The following is a 13,618-nucleotide window of genomic DNA, read 5'->3' as shown; positions in this document are numbered from 1 at the left end:
CTATCATTGATTGATCCAAGATACATTTTCATTTTTCTCTTCCAATAGTCAAAAGAACTTGTGCCATCAAAGAACGGTGGTTTGCCCCCAACATGGTTGAACACTATTTGAGCCATAATTTGAGCACCGAGGTTGTTAAGCCTTCACAAAACGGTGACCACAGCTCCGATACCACTTGAAATGTCCTAATATGGCTAGAGGGGGGGGTGAATAGCCTATTTAAAAATCTACAAACTCACTAGTGCAAGAGGTTAGTAGATAACAAGCATAGCTTTTTGCTCTAGCTCTAAAGGGGTGTTTGCCAGCCACCTATCCAACAATTCTAGTTGCTATGATCACTATGCACACAAGAGCTATGTCACTACATACACTAGAGAGCTATCTAAAGTTTCTATACAAGTAAGTAAGCTACTCTATTTGTGGGAATGTAAGAGAGATGGTTTGATCTTTATACCGCCACGTAGAGGGGATGAACCAATCAATAATATGAAGTCCAATCACCGGGAGAAATCTAATGAACAATCACAATGGAGACACACAATTTTCTCCCGAGGTTCGCGTGCTTGCTGGCATGCTACGTCCCTGTTGTGTCGACCAACACTTGGTGGTTCGGCGGCTAAGAGGTGTAGCACGAACGTCGTCCTCACTAGGACACCGCAAGAACTGACCCACAAGTGAGGTAACTCAATGACACGAGCAAACCACTAATGTTACCTTTTGGCTCTCCACAAGGAAGGTACAAGACCCCTCACAATCACCAGGAGATGTCAACGAACAATCACCAACTCGTGCCAATGCTCCTCCGCTACTTCAAGCCATCTAGGTGGCGGCAACCACCAAGAGTAACAAGAAAACCGCAGCCAAATCGATCCCCAAGTGCCACTAGATGCAATCACTCAAGCAAATGCACTTGGAATCACTCCCAATCTCACAAAGATGAATAATCTATGAAGGAGATGAGAGGGAGGTGTTTGCTTAGGCTCACAAGGATTAAAGTATGCTAGAATGCCAAGAGAGTGAGCCCTAAGCCGGCCAACAACTATTTATAAGCTCCTCAAAATAAATAGAGCCGTTGGCTCTTTCACTGGGCTAAAAACGGGGTCACTTGACGAACCGCAGGGGCATCGGACGCTCAACCCATGTGTCCGGTGCTCCAGAAACAGCCACGTGTTGCCCTATCCACTTTCGCGCGTTGATCTCTAACAGTCACCTGTAGAGCACCGGACGCGCTCAAGTTAGCACCGGACACGTCCGGTACTCACCAAACTTAAACTCAGGGAGGTCTGCAAACTCGCGGGGTCACCAGACGCTGAGCGCAGACCGTCCGGTGCTCACTGGTCTCATACCTAGAGAGCATTGCAAAAGCGCAGAACACTGGACTCAAAACACCGGACGCTCAAACAGGGTCTAACCTGCGTCCGGTGCTGGGCGTCCGGTGCCTAACCCTAGTTGAGCTAGGCATTGCCTACACACCGGACGCACAAACACAGCGTCTGGTGCCTCTGAGCCAGCGTCCGGTGAGTGCACTCCCACGATTTCTCTAATTTTCCCACTGGTGCAATAGAAAAATTGCACGTCATTTTCTAAAAAAAGCGCCGAATCCCGTCGAGTAAGCTCGGCGGGAGGGGGAGAGGAACCCATCCTCTCTCTACCCTTCAAACTCCACCTCCTTTTCAAAGTGTGCCAACACCACAATGTATAAACCAACATGTGCACGTGTGTTAGCATTTTCACAAACATTTTCTTCAAAGGAGTTCAGTTAGCTCACTAGGTTCTAAATGCATGCACATAAATAATGACACCTAGTGGCACTTGATAACCACTTAGCCAAAGAATTCCCCTCTTTATAGTATGGCTATCTATCCTAAATGTGATCACACCCTCTATGGTGTCTTGATCACCAAAACCAAAACCCTAAGCAATACCTTTGCCTTGATCTCCATAGGGTTTTGTTTTTCTCTTTCTTCTTTTCCAAGTTGAGCACTTGATCATCTTGTGGTCATCACCATCATCACCATGATCATCTCTTGCTCCACACTTGGCATGTACCAACCTCATTAAGTCTACACACACTTAGTATAGAGGTTATTACTAGGGTTTCATCAATTATCCAAAACCAAACTAGGGCTTTCAACAGTTTGCACCTAATGCACCATAGTCTAAGAAATCATTTTGGACACACCTGTTGGTACTCCTAGGTGAAGAGGCTCAAGTGGAAGCTCAGTTCGGTCTTTTTGGAGATAGTGCTAATCTTGATGCAAGATAGGTGCACGGTTTGCATGGAACGTACCATATGCTCAAAAATCAATTTGGACACACTAGATGGAAGACCTAGATGACGTGTGTCACATGGAATCTCGCTTTGGTCTGTTTGGAGACAGTGTTGGTTTCGGTGCAAGATATGTGCACGATTTGCACCTAATGCACCATAGGCTGATAAACTATTTTTGACGCACCTAATGGTACTCCTTGGTGAAGAGGCTCAAGTGGAAGCTCGATGTGGTCTATTTGGAGATAGTGCTAATCTTGATGCAAGATAGTTGCACAGTTTGCATGGAACATACCATATGCTCAGAAATCAATTTTGACGCACCCGATAGAACTCCTAGATGACGTGTGTCATATGGAATCTTGCTTCATTCTGTTTCGAGACAGTGTTAGTTTCGGTGAGTGCATGGTTTGTGTACCATTTTTGATGCACTCAATGATACTCCTAGGTGAAGAGGCTCAAGTGGAAGCTTGGTTTGGTCTGTTTGGAGATAGTGCTAATCTTGATGCTAGATATGTGCACAGTTTGCATGGAACATACCATATGCTCGGATATCAATTTGGACGCACCTAATGGAACTCCTAGATGACATGTGTCATATGGAATCTTACTTCGGTTTGTTTAGAGACACTGCTAGTGTCGGTGCAAGATAGGTGCACGGTTTGCACCTAATACACCATAGGCTAAGACACCATTTTGGATGCACTTGATGGTACTCCTAGGTGAAGAGGCTCAAGTGAAAGCTCGGTATGATCTGTTTGGAGATAGTGCTAATTTTCATGTAAGATAGGTGCATGGTTTTCTTGGAACGTACCATATGCTTGAAAATCAATTTGGACACACCCGATGGAAACTCCTAGATGATGTGTGTCATATGTAATCTCGCTTTGGTCCATTTGGAGAAAGTGTTAGTTTTGGTGCAATTTGCGCCTAATGGACCATAGGCTAAGAAACAAGATGGTACTCCTAGGTAAAGGGGCTCAAGTAAAAGCTCAGTTTGGTCTGTTTGGAGATAGTGCTAATCTTGATGCAAGATAGTTGCACGGTTTACATGGAACTTACTATATGCTTGGAAATCAATTTAGACGCACCCAGTGGAAATCCTAGTTGACGAGTGTCAAATGGAATCTCGCTTCAGTCTGTTTGGAGACAGTGTTAGATTCAGTGCAAGATAGCTGCACGGTTTGTGCCTAATGCACCATACTCTAAGAAGATATTGCACGGTTTGTGACTAATGCACCATACTCTAAGAAATGATTTTGGACGCACCCGATGGTACTCCTAGGTGAAGGGGCTCAAGTGAAAGCTCAGTTTGGTCTGTTTGGAGATAGTGCTAATCTTGATGCAAGATAGGTGCACGGTTTGCATGGAATGTACCATATGCTCAGAAATCAATTTGGTTGCACCCAATAGAACTCCAAGATGACGTGTGTCATATGGATCTCACTTCGGTCCATTTGGAGATAGTGTTAGTTTTGGTGCAAGATAGGTGCACAGTTTGTGTCTAATGCACCATAGGCTCAGAAACCGTTGTGGAAGCACCCAATGATACTTCTATGTGAAGAGGCTCAAGTAGGCCTGGGCAAATTACCTGATACCCATTACCCGTACCCGAATTACCCGGACCCGGACCTGAATTACTCGAACCCGAGGTACCAGATCCTAAATTCAGATAGTGATTTTGATTACCCGAAATTAGTTTGGGTAATTCGGGTAATATCTTCCGGTACCCGAACTACCCGAATATTTGTCTATATCTTTGTATTTATCATGTGTTGTTAGTTAAATATTAGAATTTATCAATTTATTAGAACATAATTCTATTTGTTTGAACAAGTGATAGTAATATATTATTCTCTACAAAATGCTATTGAAATTCTATACAAATTGCTGCTGAAATTATATATGTGTTGTTTTTTGAACATTCGGGTAAATCGGGAATACCCGAACACGAACCCGAATTATCGGGTACCCGAAATTGCGGGTAGTGTTTTTTCTAGAATAATATCGGGTAACAATTTTCATTACCCAAATTTTGAATTACCCGAATTACCCGACCCGAAAAAATCGGGTAACCCGAATGCCTAGGCCTACAAGTGAAAGCTCAGTACAATCTATTTGGAGATACTGTTAGTTTTGGTGCAAGATAGGTGCGCGGTTTGTACCTAATGCACCATACTCTAAGAAAACATTTTTGATGCACCCGATGGTACTCCTAACTGAAGAGGCTCAAGTGGAAGCTCGGTTCGGTCTATTTGGAGATAGTGCTAATCTTGATGCAAGATAGTTGCATGGTTTGCATGGAGCGTACCATATGCTCGGAAATCAATTTGGACACACCTGATGGAACTCCTAGATGACATGTGTCATATAGAATCTCATATTGGTCTATTTGGAGACAGTGTTAGTTTTGGTGCAAGATATTGCACGGTTTGTGCCTAATGCACCATAGGCTAAGAAACCATTTTGGACGCACCTATTCGTACTGCTAGGTGAAGAGGCTCAAGTGGAAGCTTGGTTCGGTCTATTTGGCGATAGTGCTAATCTTGATGCAAGATAGGTGCATGGTTTGCATGGAATGTCCCAGATGCTTGGAAATCAATATGGATATACCCGATGGAACTCCTAGATGAAGTGTGTCATATGGAATCTCGCTTCGGTCCGTTTGGAGACAATATTAGTTTTAGTGCAAGATAGGTGCACAGTTTGCGCCTAATGCACCATGGTCTAAGAAACCATTTTGGACACACCTGTTGGCACTCCTGGGTCAAGAGGCTCAAGTGGAATCTCAGTTTGGTCTATTTGGAGATAGTGCTAGTCTTGATGCAAGATAGGTGCATGCTTTGCATAGAACATACCATATGCTTGGAAATCAATAACATACACACCTGATGAAACTCCTAGATGACGTGTGTCATATGAAATCTCGCTTTGGTCTATTTGGAGATAGTGTTTGTTTCGGTGCAAGATATATGCACGGTTTGTGGCAAATGCACCATAGGCTAAGAAACCATTTTAGAAGCACCCGATGGTATTCCTAGGTGAAGAGGCTCAAGTGGAAGATCGGTTTGGTCTGTTTGGAGATAGTGCTAATCTTGATGCAAGATAGGTGTATGGTTTGTGTAGAATGTCCCATATGCTCGGAAATCAATTTGGATGCACTTGATGGAACTCCTAGATGACGTGTGTCATATGGAATCTCACTTCAGTCCGTTTGGAGACAATATTAGTTTCAGTGCAGGATAGGTGCACAGTTTGCGCCTAATGCACCATAGTCTAAGAAACCATTTTGAATGCACCTATTGGTACTCCTAGGTGAAGAGGCTCAAGCAGAAGCTCGGTTCGGTCTGTTTCGAGACAGTGCTAACCTTAATGCAAGGCAGGTGCATAGTTTGCATGGGATATACCATATGCTTGGAAATCAATTCGGACGCACCCGATGGAACTCCTAGATGACGTGTGTCGTATGGAATCTCGCTTCGGTCTGTTTGGAGACAGTGTTAGTTTCGGTGCAATATAGATGCACGAATTGTGCCTAATGCACCAAAGGCTAAGAAATCATTTTGGATGCACCTATTGGTACTCCTAGGCGAAGAGGCTCAAGTGGAAGCTCGGTTCGGTCTGTTTGGCGATAGTGCTAACCTTGATGCAAGATAGGTGCATGGTTTGCATGGAATGTCCCATATGCTCGGAAATAAATTTGGATGCACCAGATGGAACTCCTAGGTGATGTGTGCCATATGGAATCTCGCTTCAGTCCGTTTGGAGACAATATTAGTTTCAATGCAAGATAGGTGCACAGTTTGCACCTAATGCACTATAGTCTAAGAAACTGCACCTGTTGGTACTGTTAGTTGAAGAGGCTCAAATGGAAGCTTGGTTTGGTCTGTTTTGAGACAGTGCTAATCTTAATGCAAGATGGGTGCACAGTTTGCATGAAACGTACCATATGCTCAGAAATCAATTTGGACGCATCCGTTCGAACTCCTAGATGACGTGTATCATATGGAATCTCGTTCGGTCTGTTTGGAGAGTGTTAGTTTTAGTGCAAGATAGGTGCATAGTTTGCGCCTAATGCACCATAGGCTAAAAAACCATTTTGGACTCACGCGATGGTACTCCTAGGTGAAGAGGCTCAAGTGAAAGCTCGGTTCGATCTATTTGGAGATAGTGCTAATCTTGATGCAAGATAGGTGTACAGTTTGCATGGAAAGTACCATATGCTCAGAAATCAATTTGGACGCACCTGATGGAACTCGTAGATGACGTGTGTCATATGGAATCTCGCTTTGGTCCGTTTTAAGATAGAGTTAGTTTTGGTGCAAGATAGGTGCACAGTTTGCGCCTAATGCACCATAGTCTAAGAAACCATTTTGGAAAATCTGTTGGTACTCAAAGGTGAAGAGGCTCAAGTGGAAGCTTGGTCCGGTTTGTTTGGAGATAGTGCTAATCTTGATACAAGATAGGTGCATGGTTTGCTTGGAAGGTACCATATGCTCGAAAAGCAATTTGGACACACCTAATGGAACTCCTAGATGATGTGTGTCATATGGAATCTTGCTTGAGTCCGTTTGGAGACAATGTTAGTTTTGGTGCAAGATAGGTGCACAATTTGCACCTAATGCACCATAGTCTAAGAAACCATTTTGAACGCACCTATTCGTACTCCTAGGTCAAGAGGCTCAAGTGGAAGCTCGGTTTGGTCTCTTTCGAGACAGTGCTAATCTTAATGCATGATAGGTGCACAATTTGCATGAAACATACCATATGCTCAGAAATCAATTTGGACGCACCCATTGGAACTCCTAGATGACGTGTATCATATGGAATCTCGTTCGGTCTGTTCGGAGAGTGTTTGTTTCAGTGCAAGATAGGTGCACGGTTTGCGCCTAATGCACCATAGGCTAAAAAACCATTTTGGACACACCCGATGGTACTCCTAGGTTAAGAGGCTCAAGTGAAAGCTCCGTTCAGTCTATTTGGAGATAGTGCTAATCTTGTTGCAAGATAGGTGTACAGTTTGCATGGAAAGTACCATATGCTCAGAAATCAATTTGGACTCACCTGATGGAACTCGTAGATGACATCTGTCATATGGAATCTCGCTTTGGTCCATTTGAAGACAGTGTTAGTTTTGGTGCAAGATAGGTGCATAGTTTGCACCTAATGCACCATTGTCTAAGAAACCATTTTGGAAAATCTGTTGGTACTCAAAGGTGAAGAGGCTCAAGTGGAAGCTTGGTCCGGTCTATTTGGAGATAGTGCTAATTTTGATGCAAGATAGGTGCATGGTTCACATAGAATGTACCATATGCTCGGAAATCAATTTGGACGCACCTGATGGAACTCCCAAATGATGTGTGTCATATGGAATCTCGTTCGGTCTGTTCGGAGAGTGTTTGTTTCAGTGCAAGATAGGTGCACGGTTTGCGCCTAATGCACCATAGGCTAAAAAACCATTTTGGACACACCCGATGGTACTCCTAGGTTAAGAGGCTCAAGTGAAAGCTCCGTTCAGTCTATTTGGAGATAGTGCTAATCTTGTTGCAAGATAGGTGTACAGTTTGCATGGAATGTACCATATGCTCAGAAATCAATTTGGACTCACCTGATGGAACTCGTAGATGACATCTGTCATATGGAATCTCGCTTTGGTCCATTTGAAGACAGTGTTAGTTTTGGTGCAAGATAGGTGCATAGTTTGCACCTAATGCACCATTGTCTAAGAAACCATTTTGGAAAATCTGTTGGTACTCAAAGGTGAAGAGGCTCAAGTGGAAGCTTGGTCCGGTCTATTTGGAGATAGTGCTAATTTTGATGCAAGATAGGTGCATGGTTCGCATAGAACGTACCATATGCTCGGAAATCAATTTGGACGCACCTGATGGAACTCCCAAATGATGTGTGTCATATGGTATCTCACTTCGGTTCGTTTGGAGACAGTGTTAGTTTCGCTGCAACATAGGTGCAAAGTTTGCGCTTAATGCACCAAAGTCTAAGAAACCATTTTGGACGCATCTATTGGTACTTCTAGATGAAGAGGCTAAAGTGGAAGCTCGGTTTAGTCTATTTGGAGATTGTGCTAATCTTGATGCAAGATAGGTGCACAGTTTGCACAGGACATACCATATGCTCGGAAATCAATTTGGACGCACCCGTTGGCACTCCTAGATGACGTTTATCATATGGAATCTCGTTCGGTTTGCACGGTTTGCTCCTAATGCACCATGGGCTAAAAAACCGTTTTGGACACACCTGATGGTACTCCTAGGTGAAGAGGCTTAAATGAAAGCTCGATTCGGTCTATTTAGAGATAGTGCTAATCTTGATGCAAGATAGGTGTACAGTTTGCATGGAAAGTACCATATGCTCAGAAATCAATTTGGACGCACCTGATGGAACTCGTAGATATCGTGTGTCATATGGAATCTCGCTTTGGTCCGTTTGAAGATAGTGTTAGTTTTGGTGCAAGATTGGTGCACAGTTTGCGCATAATGCACCACAGTCTAAGAAACCATTTTGGAAAATCTGTTGGTACTCGAAGGTGAAGAGGCTCAAGTAGAAGCTTGGTCCGGTCTGTTTGGAGATAGTGCTAATCTTGATGCAAGATAGGTGCATGGTTTGCATGGAACGTACCATATGCTCAGAAATCAATTTGGATGCACCCGATGTAACTCCTAGATGATGTGTGTCATATGGTATCTCACTTTGGTTTGTTTGGAGACATTGTTAGTTTCGCTGCAAGATAGGTGCACAGTTTTCTCTTAATGCACCGAAGTCTAAGAAACCATTTTGGACGCATCTATTGGTATTTCTAGGTGAAGACGCTAAAGTGGAAGCTCGGTTTAGTCTATTTTGAGATTGTGCTAATCTTAATGCAAGATAGGTGCATAGTTTGCACGGGACATACCATATTCCTAGAAATCAATTTGGACACACCCGATGGAACTCTTAGATGACGTGTGTCATATGGAGTCTCGCTTCGATCTGTTTGGAGACAGTGTTAATTTCGGTGCAAGATAGGTGCACAGTTTGTGCCTAATGCACAATAGGCTAAGAAACGATTTTGGACGCACCTGATTGTACTCCTAGGTAAAGGGGCTTAAGTGAATGCTCGGTTTGGTCTGTTTGGAGATAGTGCTAATCTTGATGTAAGATAGGTGCACGGTTTGCATAGAATGTACCATATGCTTAGAAATTAGTTTGGATGCACCCGACAAAACTCTTAGATGATGTGTGTCATATGGAATCTCACTTCGGTCCACATGGAGATAGTGTTAGTTTCGGTGCAAGATAGGTGCTCGGTGTGCATGAAACATACCATATGCTTGAAAATCAATTTGGACACACCCGATATAACTCCTAGATGATGTGTGTCATCTGATATCTCACTTTGGTCCATTTGGAGAAACTATTAGTTTTGGTGCAAGATTGGTGCACGGTTTGTGCCTAATACTCCATACTCTACGAAACCATTTTGGACGCAACCGATGGTACTCTCCGCTGAAGAGGCTCAAGTGGAAGCTCGGTTCGGTCTATTTGGAGATAGTGCTAATCTTGACGCAAGATAGTTGCATAGTTTGCATGGAACATACCTTATGCACAGAAATCAATTTGGACGCATCCGATAGAACTTCTAGATGATGTGTGTCATATGTAATCTTGCTTTGGTCCATTTAGAGAAAGTGTTAGTATCGGTGCAAGATTGGTGCACGGTTTGCGCCTAATGCACCGCAGGCTAAGAAACCATTTTGGACACACCCGATGGTACTCCTAGGTGAAGTGGCTCAAGTGAAAGCTCAGTTCAGTCCATTTGGAGATAGTGCTACTCTTGATGCAAAATAGGTGCACAGTTTACATAGAACGTACCATATGCTTGAAAATCAATTTGGACGCACCTGATGGAAGTCCTAGATGACGTGTTTCATATTTTTTAGATAATGGATAAAAATCCGGCTTCATCTATCGAAATAGAATCAGGCCTCTTATTACACAAACCACACTCAAGAAAATCAAAAAATAACCACGTTCTGACAACCTAAAAAAACAGAAAGACTAAAGTAGACCAATTCTTCTAGCTGTAGACCATCCATTAGAACCAAAGAAGCGGAGGGCAGCAACTTCGATATGTTGACAGACTTGGATTAGCTGATTCTTCAAATCTTCACACCTTTGTAGCTTTGCCCACTGGCGTAGCCAATGTGTTCCCCTGAATAGAACCTGCAAAAAAGTTTTTGGTCTACCTTTGTCAAATACCACTTCATTTCTCGTGAGCCAGATTGACCAACAAAGGGCGGCTGCTGCTATTAACATCAAATTATTTTGATTACCACTTCCCACTTTTGACCAATGATTAAATAAATCATCAATAGTATGGGGAGGTGGAATGCCAAAAAGTAAATGAACCACACGCCACAGGAATTTTGCAAAGTAACAATCGAGAAAAAGGTGTTGGATAGATTCTGGTAAGTAGCAAAAGCCACACCTTTTATCTCCCTCCCAATTTCACCTAGCTAGGTTATCTTTAGTTAAGGTTACACCTAGTTTTAGGTACCACAAAAATATTTTAATTTTTGTAGGTATCTTTACATGCCAGATATCCTGTGACACTCTAACACCATTATTAATTAGAGCGGCATACATAGATTTTGCTGAGAATCTCCCTGATGAATGTAGTGACCAAGTGAAGGTATCTGTACCCTCCTGGAGGTTCACCTCTAGTAAAGAATTAACAATTCTATGCCAATCCCTCATATTCCTCCCAACTAAGTTTCAATGGAAAGAGATATTTAACGGGACCGAACTGAGCACATTGGACACAATATCCTGTTTCCTTCTTACTAGATGAAAGAGATCAGGGAACCTCTCTTTAAGTGGATGGTTTCCAAGCCATTTGTCTTCCTAGAAGCGAACCTACGAACCATCTCCCACTTTGAAAGACCCTAGACTCATAAAGGTCTCTTTAACATTCATCAATCCTTTCCAAAAGTGAGAATCAGACTCCTTTTTAACATAGGCCCCTAACGGTTTGTTTTTTAAATGACGTGTTTCATATAGAATCTTGTTTCGGTCCATTTGGAGACAGTGTTAGTTTTGGTGCAAGATAGGTGCATAGTTTGTGCCTAATGCACCATAGCCTAAGAAACCATTTTGGGCGCACCTGTCGGTACTCCTAGATAAAGAGGCTCAAGTGCAAGCTGGGTTCGGTTTGCTTAGAGATACTGCTAATCTTGATGCAAGATAGGTGCATGGTTTGCATTGAAGGTACCATATGCTCAGAAATCAATTTGGACGCACCTGATGGAACTCCTAGATGACGTGTGTCATATGGAATCTCGGTTTGGTCTGTTTGGAGATAGTGTTAGTTTCGGTGCAAGATAGGTGCATAGTTTGTGTCTAATGCACCATAGTCTAAGAAACCATTTTGGACGCACCTGTTGGTCCGAGGTGAAGAGGCTCAAGTGGAAGCTCGGTTCGGTCTATTTGGTGATGGTGCTAATCTTGATGCAAGATAGGTGCACAGTTTGCATGGAACGTACCATATGCTTAGAAATCAATTTGGACGCACCGAATGGAACTCCTAAATGTCATGTGTCATATGTAATCTCGTTTTGGTCTGTTTGGAGATAGTGTTAGTTTCGGTGCTAGATAGGTGCACAGTTTGTGCCTAATGCACCATACTATAACAAACCATTTTGGACACACCTGATTGTACTCCTTGCTGAAGGGGCACAAGTGGAAGCTCGGTTTGGTCTGTTTGGAGGTATTGCTAATCTTGACGCAAGATAGGTGCACGGTTTGCATGGACATACCATATGCCCGAAAATCAATTTGGACGCACCCGATAGAACTCTTAGATGACGTGTGTCACATGGAATCTCACTTCGGTCCATTTGGAGATAGTGTTAGTTTCGGTGCAAGATAAGTGTACGGTTTGCGCCTAATGTACCACAGGCTAAAAAACCATTGTGGAAGCACCCGATGGTACTACTAGGTGAAGAGGCTCAAGTGAAAGCATGGTATGATTTGTTTGGAGATAGTGCTAATCTTCATGTAAGATAGGTGGAAGGTTTGTATGGAACATACCATATGCTTGAAAATCAATTTACACGCACCCAATAGAACTCCTATGGTGTGTGTCAACTAATCTCACTTTGGTCTGTTTGGAGATAGTGTTAGTTTCGGTGCAAGATTGGTGCATGGTTTGTGCCTGATGCACCATACTCTAAGAAACCATTTTGGATGCACTTGATGGTACTCCTAGCTGAAGAGGCTCAAGAGGAAGCTCGATTCGGTCTATTTGGAGATAGTGCTATTCTTGATGCAAGATAGATGCACGGTTTGCATGGAACATACCATATGCTTGAAAATCAATTGGACGCACCCTATAGAACTCCTAGGTGATGTGTGCCATCTGATATCTCATTTTTTGTTTGGAGATAGTGTTAGTTTGAGTGCAGGATAGGTGCATGGTTTGTGCCTAATGCACCATACTCTAACAAACCATTTTGGATGCACCCGATTGTGCTCCTAGCTGAAGAGTCTCAAGTGGATGCTTGGTTCGGTTTGTTTGGAGATATTGCTAATCTTGATGCAAGATATATGCACGGTTTGCATGAAACGTACTATATGCTCGGAAATCAATTTGGACACACCCGATGGAACTCATAGATGACGTGTGTCATATGAAATCTCGCTTTGGTCTGTTTGGAGATATTGTTAGTTTCGGTGGAAGATATGTGCACAGTTTGCGCCTAATGCACAATAGCCTAAGAAACCATTTTGGATGCACCAGTTGCTACTCCTAGGTGAAGAGACTCAAGTGGAAGCTTGGTTTTGTCTGTTTGGAGATACTGCTAATCTTGATGCAAGATAGGTGCACGGTTTGCATAGAACATACCATATGCTTGGACATCAATTTGGATGCACACGATAGAACTCCTAGATGACGTGTGTCATATGAAATCTCACTTCGGTCCATTTGGAGATAGTCTTAGTTTTGGTGTAAGATTGGTGCACGGTATGCACCTAATGCACCATAGGCTTAGAAATAGTTGTGGAAGCACCCGATGGTACTCTTTTGGAGACAGTGTTAGTTTCGGTGCAAGAAAGGTGCACGGTTTGCGCCTAATGCATGATAGGCTAAGAAACAATTTTGGACGCACCCAATGGTATTCCAAGGTAAAGGGGCACAAGTGAAAGCTTGGTTTGATTTCTTTGGAGATAGTGCTAATCTTGATGCAAGATAGGTGTACGGTTTGCATGGGGCCATATGCTTGAAAATCGATTTGGATGCACGTGATGGACTCCTAGATGACGTGTGTCATATGGATCTTGCTTCATCTGTTT

Source organism: Sorghum bicolor, chromosome 2 (assembly GCF_000003195.3).
Source record: "Sorghum bicolor cultivar BTx623 chromosome 2, Sorghum_bicolor_NCBIv3, whole genome shotgun sequence".
NCBI classification, from domain to species: domain Eukaryota; kingdom Viridiplantae; phylum Streptophyta; class Magnoliopsida; order Poales; family Poaceae; genus Sorghum; species Sorghum bicolor.
Note: the sequence above shows the minus strand (reverse complement) of the source record.